This window comes from Artemia franciscana, chromosome 9 (genome assembly GCF_032884065.1).
Source record: "Artemia franciscana chromosome 9, ASM3288406v1, whole genome shotgun sequence".
Taxonomy (NCBI): domain Eukaryota; kingdom Metazoa; phylum Arthropoda; class Branchiopoda; order Anostraca; family Artemiidae; genus Artemia; species Artemia franciscana.
The window spans coordinates 25,431,099-25,437,993 of NC_088871.1; positions in this window are offsets into that span (position 1 = coordinate 25,431,099).

Sequence of the window (6,895 nt, forward strand, 5' to 3'; positions counted from 1 at the left end):
AGTAACAGTGGTTGAGATCATTTTGGTTCTAAAACTATTGGATTTCAAACCGGCTATTCCTATTTAAAAAAAAAATCAAAGAAGTGTGGTCAGTCTGCGGGTTTTTGTCTCCTTTAAATGTGGAATACTACAAGGATATTTATGCAAGCATAGGTCAAGACAACAACCACCCATGTACTATAGTACAGACAGCATGCTCGGAAGGAGAAACTGCAGCCCCCTCTCCCCTCAACGAAAAAGCTGAGGGGAAGGAAAAGCTTTCAATGGAAACCTGATCAGTTACTTTGCTTTTTATATGTTTTACCAAGTAATTGAAACTTCTGGAGTCGGGTTATCATCGTTGTGAATATAAAATTCAGTTTACACAATGAGAGTAGTGCGACATGGTAAAAACACCATGTTCGAGCTTTAGGATAAGCCTTGGCTATTCCTAAGAAAACCTTAACGAAGAACTGTCATAACAAAGCAGCAATGGAACCCAAGCACTGTCTTGCGCTTTTGCGTAACTGCTGTAGCAGCAGAAAGGACGGGCAAAAATCTCATATCCATTGTTTGTTTGACCTTTTGACCAAGTAAATTTCATCTAATAGGACCGAAATTCTACCAACAGGCCTCCCTCACTAGTGACTTTAAACTGATGTTTCATTCATTTCTCTACCTACCATACATTCAGCTCTACAAAAATCGATTTTACGGATACGACATCTTTGCTTTCAAAAGTCAAAAAATAAATAAAATAAAAGTCGTTTCTGTGGAAGTGAAAAGCGAAATTGAAACTCAAATAAATAAAAAATTTTGCCTCGCTAATTACAAAAATATATCAACAACAATAGCCCATATAAACTGACGTGCGATATTTTCCAATTTTGGTATACTCCTAAAAATAACATTTAGCTAAAAAATCAGCTTGCTTGGATTTTTCAGAGAATGATAACTATATACTAAAAGTTATCGATATAGAGGTCACTGAAATATTATTGAGGGACTCTCAATTTCATGTTTATATTCAGCAGGCTAGTGACATGATTTCTCTGCTTTTTAGAGAATATTTGCTTTTTGGAAGGTGGAGTCTTTCGACGTTTTCAGTCAAGTGATAGCCTTTACAATTTTAAAGATATTAGAAAATTTCATTAGTCAGATTATTTGAGCAAGTTTTGTTTATACAATTGGCGAAGTCATAGTTTTTATTTGTTTTAGGTCTCAGCTTCTCTCTGTAAGTCCGTTAGAAAAACTTTGCTTAAAAAAAAATTAAAAAAAAAAAAAAAAAAAAAAATCATTCGTTCTTTGGAAGCCCATGTCAAGAAATCAAAAGATTCTAATCTGGTTGATGCAGTCATCCCAATCATTGTGTTCCGGAATATATATTCAAATCACGTGTCATAGATTGAAACTCCGGAAAGTAAGTTATTTTGATGCCAGCAACAAGTGTTGCAACAAGTTTTTTGGTTACTCTTTGTTGATCCAGAATTTTTACTTCTTTCTAAATAAAAAGTACCCGACAAGTATTTACAAAATAACAACAACTGAATTATGAAAATAATTCGGGCTAAAAGAAGAGAAAATCCAAACTTAGAATATAATTTAGTCATTGGACTTTCATGAGGTTTTATAAACTAGTTATATTGACATGGTACAAGGAATATTATTTTAACTATTTAATTTACCAGTTGAATTCAATTCTCAAGCGGTTTAAGGTCTCATCACTAGGTTGCCTACCTTTAGTGATTTTTTTTTTTCATCTAGTGATTTTTTCGGCTGGTGTTTTTTCTTAAACAATTATTTTCCCCTAAATATAATGAATTTTTTACGATATAGCGCATAAATACACGTGAATAAATCATCCAAGAAGCTATTTATTGATAGCAAAAGTGACGCTTTAGTGAAAACTTTACTGACTGCCAATGAAAGTCAAAACTATTCTCTTTGTGAAGCCATAGTTAATAGAAACCGGATTAATAAAATTTGACAGAGACTAGGCTGACAACCCACCGATCTATATAAAGCAGTACTACCTAATTAAGAAGCGTTAAGGCTATAAACCAGCACAACTTTTTTGTTGTTTCATTTTTATTAACAAAATCCTTATGAAAGTTTAATTACAGCTAAGGAACCTAGGGTTTAACATCATTTAAATTTGTACAGGACCTCTTGTTATTTTTTTTTCTTTGATTAATTAAGAAAACTCCATTTCCCTCGTCCATCAAATGTGGTGATATGATTTATTTTTTCTCTTCTCGTTTTAATTCTTCAAGAATTATTTTTTTTTATTTAAATAATTTGATCTTTGGAAGCGCATGCCAAGAAAATTGAAAGATCCTATCCTGGTTGATGCAATCAAGCCAACCATTTAGTTCCGAAATAGATATTCAGCTCATAGATTACAGCTCTGACAGGAAACTTCTGTCATTGCCAGCAACATGTGAGGCAGCAGAGAGATTTTTCAAGGGTGTAAGACTAATAGTTACTGGTAAGCATTTAATGTATGCTCCGCACTATGTAAACAAGCTCATTCCTATACATGACAGCCACAAACTTTTAAAATTTTTGAGGAGAGTGCTTGGGTTTTTATGTCTAGTTAAGTATTTTTAGTTTCCAATTCTGTGTTAATAAAAAAAATAAATAAATAATGACAATTCAGGCTACAATAAAAAACAATTCAGGCTACAAGATCAGGAAACCCGGACTTAGAAAATAATTTATTCATCAAAGTACCTTGAATTTTTACAAAGTAGCCACGATGATATGGTGCAAGGAATTTCGTTTTAATTATTTAATTGCACTCCTTCCCCCATTGATGCCCCTGTGCTGAATATGCTAAAGAAGCAAATTAATCACACGGATAAAGACTAAAAATAATAGAAAACAGCAATTTCATAATCTAAAAACATGTTGTCAGTTGAAGGAGCTAAATTTATAATTTTTTGCAGTTTAACCGATTTTTTCCCAAGATACTAGTAATTGTAGTACCTGGTGCAATCCTATCACACCGTCGATTATTCGGATCTGACTGTTTGGGAAAAGTTAGGTCTGAGGTTGTGTCAAGATATGACACAAAATTGTCCTTAAATTGTCCGAGGTTTTGTCAAGCTAATGAAGCTGAAAAGGCATTATGGATCCCAAAAAGTCAAGTTTAGAAGAACAAATTCAGCCCCCTGTTTTTTCTATTTTTTAACATTTTTTTTCGGAACGCCAAAAACTATTATAAATGGCATTAAAATTTCCCCGCACAAGCTCCTAGGAGACAGGTCAGCATTTTCAGGCCCACATTTTACAAGTTTTCATTAGAGTTGCTTCAAATCAGTATGGATTTTAACCTCCCCTTATTTAGAGGGCATGGGGTCTGTAAATTATACTCACCAGAATATCATATTCAACCATATTTAATGAAAACTAAATTGGCGAAGTGTCTCTTTGGAAATCTCCTGAACTTTGTCCTAGGAGCTGGTGAGGAACTTTTAATACCATATGAACTCAGTTTTCCAAATGAAAAAAAAAACAGCTAAAATTAAATGAAGATAGAACAAATACCAATAGATCGGTAGCATGGCACCACCATTTCAGTGGCAATCAGTTAAAAAAAAATTCCAGGGTGCCGCCGCTGTGCATGATTGTTTCCGCCACCGCCGAATTAAAATTTGGCTGCGGGGAATATTCTTAATGCCAACTTTTAATAAGAAAGGTAGGCTTGTTTCAACCGAATTATGAACCATTTTCCATCTATATGACTGGGAAAATAAAGTAAACCACCCCCCTTCTCCCCCTCCATGATCACCAAGGGATATTAAAAAGGTAGACAGGAGGTACTTTTCTAGAAGTGAAATTATACAAGGACTTCGAATCTTTATTATTTTCGGCCAACGCCGTATGATCAACTTATAATCATAAATTTAGGTATATTACATCTTGTTTGGATCGGGGACATGCATTTATTTCAATCTGGACGTGTCGAAGACAAAAGCGGACCTTTGTGTTCACCTGCAATCCCTTCTTCCTACCCCAGCTTTTTGGAGAAAAGTAGGTAAGTTATACAGTATTTGAGCAAGAATAATACAATGATCAGGGCACAAATGAGGGATCATAGCTTGTTCAACACCTTCCTCACACTTCCCCCAACACCACCTAAAAACGTGGACAAGTTTGAACCAGAATCAGCCAAGAGTTCCGATCATCATGATTAAACACAAAAGTTGGGCTGTAGAGTTCTCCATCACCCTCCTTTTCTCATGAATTTTTTTTTTACAGAAAATTAGGTATGTTATGGTTTGTTTGAAGCGGAATCATTGACGAATCTTCAACCTCTAGAACTGAAGATACAAATTGGGCCCGTGGCCTTTCCGACATCACAATCTCTTCAGCTGAAAAGTAAACAAGCTTTATGCACCAATTGGCTTGAAATTTATGGGACAAGTACCATAGGCCAATTGGACACGAGAATAATTATTTGCAGAGGTGTGATAACCTTCACCGACCGTTAGGTGAAATTACTTAAATACACTCTAAACTTGTGAAGAAATAATGTGGGGCAAGGGGAAGAAAAAATGGGTTTTCAGGGACATTCACTATTTTAGAGTCCCAACCTACCTTTCACACTACAGCAACCTGATCTATTTAAGATTTATAGGCGGGTACCTACATCTGAAAAGTTTTTAATCAGAAATTTTACACTGTTGAAATTCATAGCCCAGGTGCAAGCCAGCTTCAAAATTCCAATGATTGGGGATTTTTCCTTTATCATGTAGCAGTCAGGTATGACGGTTTCATACTAATTCTAGTTGGTCTATCTTTTATTATACAAATTTATCTGAAAAAATTTCTGATACGATTATAATCTTTTTGCAAGCAAAAATTCCTGTTGGGACTTATCATTTTTTAAGTCCTAATTGGTTGATAGCTTAACTCCTAAATAAATGACGAGGAAACAAAACCAAAGTATTCACGTTACTAACATTCCACGTTGCCCAAGTAACGCCAATCAAGTCTCACTACCAGGTAACAGCCTTCTCATCTCGGCTCATAGTAACCCAAAAAATAGTTATTTTGAAATCAAATCGGATCGAAAAAAATCCTAAGTAGAAACAGCTCACTTTCAGACCGTCTTTAAGGAACGTGTCCTTTGTTTTGCGAGTAAAAATTCCTGTTTGGATATGTAATTTTAAAAGTCGTGATGAGTGTATAAATGAACTCTTAAACCATTGACGAACAAACAAAACCCAAGAGTTCAATTTGTGAACATTCCATGTTACCAAATAACGCCAATGTAGTGTCACTAAGTTTGGTTGCATAGGATAATCCTGATGAACCGAATTTATGGGTCACACCCTCTATATGAGGGGACGTTAAAATCCACCTCCATGTTGATTTGAAGAAACCCTTATAAACAACTTAAAAAATAGAAGCCAAAAAGTGCGGTTTTAGTTAAACTTTCCTTTGGAACTCCACTGACCACTCTTGAGCTGACGCAGTGCGTTCAAGACCATGCAGTATTTTATTGATTAGATGAGCTAAGATCACAATTATTAGAAGTGTTTTCAAAAGTGTGCTATACCTTCTTTGGGTGGCTTTTTCAGCTAATAACATCACTGTGCGTCGGCCCTGGCCCTAAACAACCGTAGTTCTGACGAGGTATTAACGTCAAAAATTTGCTGCTTTGCCAGTTTGGTAAAATATGTGAAAATTGAAACATGACCCTTGGCTGGGAAATCTGAATATAAGCTAACCATACAAATACAACTGTTTCAAGGTGTGGCACCACTTGAATAGTTGAAAATCATTGTTTCCCGAGACTTCAGAGTAAAATAATCTTCCAGATGCCCAGTAGCAGCACCCAAGGAGGCAGATCCAATTGTTCCCCTCCCTCCAGGAAAGACTTTGTCGTCAACTCTCGCTATTTACACTAAAATCTTGAAGTGATTTAAAAATGACTCTTATTCAAGTTCAACTTCTATTGTGTTAGAATAGTTTTTCTAAAATAATTGTGACAAAAAACACAACTTCAGCGAAAGTTTAATGATGGGGAATAAAATATGATTAACTTTATATATTTGGAATCAGCATAAGAATTCAATTCTTTTGGTGCATCTGTGGTTATCAAAATTCTGCTTTTTTAAAGTTTTGGTTACTATTAAGCCGAGTCGCTCCTTATTTACAGTGAATCACCACGAAAGTGAATCACCACGAAGTGTTAAAAAAAAATAGTTGCTGTGTTTGAGACCTCAAAACAAACCTCCTTCAGAGATTACAAGAAATTGACTATTCCAGTGTAGAAGAAAATTGGAAGTGGCTGTTTTCGTAACCATTTCATCAACACTGTCACATACAAGATATTTCGCCGATTTCAACGATACTGCAATGGAAGATGAAAAAAATAAACTATTAATTTCCCCTAAATTGATACGTTTAATGAAGAATGAGAAAAAGAGATAATCCGGAGTCTGAAAGTACTCTTTTCACTTTTACTATTTTCAATATCAATAGTTTTGAAATAAAAATGTATTCGTGGAACAAAAAAAGAATATTTATTTCCAACAATTGGAAACAATCAACTTTTCTGGCAAAAAATTTTTTTTTACCTTCCCCATTGAATAAATACAGGCAGGAAGTCTTGCTTCAGAGCACAAAACGAATAACAAAACCGATTATTCCATCGTAATTACATCTTCCCAGCAAAGACAAAAAGAAGCGCATATAAAGGTGTTCAGCAACTGGAAGATATGCCGGCTAGTCCGCTAATAAAAACTTGCTAAGTCGCATGCCATTTTTGATTGAAGAACACTAAATTATTTTGTAATTGGCATTTTTACGTCAGACGGGTACATTGAATTATTTAAGGCATCGTTAATTCATCAACATAAGAAAAACATTCAGCATCATGTACGAAGGGGGACCATAACTTCGT